Here is a 3,142-nt window from a genome sequence, read left to right on the forward strand (position 1 = left end):
GAAAACGCCGCGGCGCCGCGCACTGTACTGCGCAGCCGCGTTACATCGCGCGGTGCGCCGTCGCGTTGTGCTCTGCGCGATGCAATGCGCGTTGCATCGCCCAGTACATTGCGCGCCGCCGCGCGCAGTACATCGTGCGGCGCCGCGTACTGTACTGCGCAGCCGCGTTATATCGCGCGGTGTGCCGACGCGTTGTGCTTGGCGCGGTGCAATGCACGTTACCTCGGTCAGTTCGTCGCGCGCCGCCGCGCGCAGTACATCATGTACGGCTCTGCCCAGTACGTTGCGCGGCGCCGCGCACTGTACTGCGCAGCCGCGTTACATCGCGCGGTGTGCCGTCGCGTTGTGCTCTGCGCGATGCAATGCGCACTGCATCGCTCAGTACATTGCGCGCTACCGCGCGCAGTACATCGTGCATGGCTTTACGCAGTACGTTGTGCGGCGCTGCGCACTGTACTGCGCAGCCGCGTTATATCGCGCGGTACGCCGTCGCGTTGTGCTCTGCGCGGTGCAATGCGCGTTGCCTCGCCAAGTACGTCGCAGGCAGTACATCAAAGAGTATTAAATAGAGCGGAAGGTAAGCGTCTACTGACAGCGCCAGCTCGTGGTTTGGAATATGTACTAATCTCAAGTTGCGCATGCACAATGGTATCCACTGGGGAAGCGTCGATTTCGGCATTATTTGAACGTCAACAAAGAGTGGGAACCGATCTAAGACCGTTAACGGATTGAAAACGATACAGATTCAATCATGGCAATAATGTGTAACCTCCGCACATACAAGAAGAACTCGAAGAATCAATAGAAATTAGCCTTTTTCTGTGCGCCGAAGGAACCAACAATGTAAGGAGGAAAATATATAGCGTCGTTTTATAGGTTATATGCATTTTGTTAATGATTAATTTTAAATTTAATTAAAACCAATTGAATTTTTCCGAAATGATTTCGAGAATATATGAAAGTAAATTGGCTGACTTTTTTGCGAGATTCTAAGTTATTCATATCGATCATAGTTAATTTTGTTAACTAGCGTAACGAAACTTTTTAACTGGCATTAACTGGTACTTAAGTTGTCAAAAGTGGACAAAACTTGCTGGGTGGAAGGATACTTAATATGGAAAAAGCATCCCAGGCCGTTACTGGTACGCGGTGCAATTCCTACTATCCAATCGTGGAGCCCTTCCCATCATACGTATACAGGAAATGTACCCACAAAACAAATGAGTTCGACAGACATCAGGAGTAAGTGTTCATTTCAAGTGATCATTTGCATTGTAAATGTTTATCAAAAAGGTTGTGAAATAAATATTTTATTATGTGAAACATATTTTTCATGTGTATTTTATACCGCGTTCCTTTTCACCTATTCAAATTTCCCGCTAGATGAGGCACTGAGAAGTGATAGGGAGTATTTAATGTATATTCCCACCCAACGAGGGAGCGCTGAAGACTGTATACGCAAAAATACATGGCGGTCATATGGAACCTTCCACTCTAGCTAATACTGTTTGCAGTACATCGTGCCCGAATCTGCGCAGTACGTCGTACGCCGCCGCGCGCAGTACATCGCGCACTGCCTCGCACAGTACATCGCGCACTACACTGCGCAGGACATTGCGCACTACACAACACGTTGCAGTGCCGTAAAAAGATTCAGGAACTTGAATTAAAAGTTAAAGGCGCTCTTCAGTGCCGCGCTCCAGTTAAGCCTGCGTCGAGATAAAAGATACCGGCTATCGCTCGCTTGCCTTCTAAGGTGCACCTTCGTTTGCTTAAGTAGATACGGCCACAGCGTCTCGTACGTGTTCCGCCGGCGAGTTCCGATTCGAACGAATCTTCCCCCGATCGAAGGCGCCGCGGTTATCGAGACATTCGTGCACTCGGGAAATAATAAAAACCTGACGTGTCCGGCATCTTGAGATTTCAGCGACGAAGAGTAATGCTTATTTATATTTTTCGTACATTTTATCCTCTACGGAAAAACTGTTCAGCGTCGAATGTGATTTCTACGTAGAGTGTACCTTTAGAAATAAAAAAAGTGATTTTGGAGGGGAATGTTCTTAACAATTAAAATGATTACCATAAGTTTATTATGTTCATTAATTATAGCTTTTCAAGTGAGATATCAATGATGTATTGATTTATCGGTTTAATTAAATCGCCGTGCTCGCGTACCTGTACGTATTGAAATTGAACACGAAGACGTCGACATCTCTCGGAGATACATTAAGCGACTCGCTTTCCCGTTGCCATTAATTCGATTTATAATATCCGTCCATCGGCGGCCGAGTCAGAGAATGTCGCGGCTACGCGACAAAGCAAAAGAAGGAAACGCCATCGGGCTTCCGGCGAGCCTAAGCGCGTTTCACCTAACTCGACCGATATACCGATGCGAGTACTCGCCTCTCGTCGGGACAGTCCGAGGAAGGTTTCTCTCGTGTTGCGAGCGGCCCGAAGAAGGGCGAGGCACGAGAAAAGAGAAACGAGAAAAGAGAGTCGCTCCTTTCCGATCGGTAAGTGCCGAACGCGATCTCGATCGGGCTTTGGATCCAGATTCCGGTCGAGATAGGACGAGCGGCTTCCGGATCGATCGACCAAATATTAGACCGCCGCCGAAACGTCGCGATCGATTAGGATCGCGACACGTTGCAGCGATCGAGCTCGAAAATTTACGACTCGTCAAAGCGAGGCCGACGTGCGCTTTCACGAGCTACGCACTTCGAGGGAGATTGCGGGTCATCCTCGACCGATCAGTCCGACACGAGGAGTTATTCGCTGAGGAAATCATAGATTTTAATGCTCGAAATCATAATTTATCATATGTCTGCCCAAATTGAAAAATACCAACACCACATTCCAAGAAAAGAATTCCCTTTTCACGTGGCCTGAATTTTTTTTCTCGAATTATTTTTAACCAGGGAACGTAAATCTAATGCATACGAGACGCCGGATACATTGTGAAAGCCACGACGTTTCTTTACGCGATTGTGGAGTATCTCGGGAAGATAATAGGATTATAGAGCGAAGGTATGAACTTGTCTCGAGTTTCTTTTTTTTTTTCTAATTCTTGGTAAATGGATTCTTATAATTCAGTTTTCTACGTCCTTTAAAATGATTAGAAGTAGAAATAGTATTATTAAAA

At 46.9% G+C, this 3,142-nt stretch overlaps 1 long non-coding RNA gene across 1 annotated transcript; it reads left to right on the plus strand.

Annotated features, from left to right (window-relative positions):
• Positions 1-294: 294 nt before the first annotated feature.
• Positions 295-1,117, plus strand: LOC105697049. The gene is made up of 2 exons (XR_001103775.1): positions 295-843; positions 1,031-1,117. It is a non-coding gene; the product is annotated as an uncharacterized LOC105697049 (long non-coding RNA).
• The last annotated feature ends 2,025 nt before the right edge of the window (positions 1,118-3,142 follow it).

The sequence above is a fragment of the Orussus abietinus genome, unplaced genomic scaffold, assembly GCF_000612105.2.
Source record: "Orussus abietinus isolate OABI.00-Male unplaced genomic scaffold, Oabi_2.0 scaffold202, whole genome shotgun sequence".
NCBI classification, from domain to species: Eukaryota; Metazoa; Arthropoda; class Insecta; order Hymenoptera; family Orussidae; genus Orussus; species Orussus abietinus.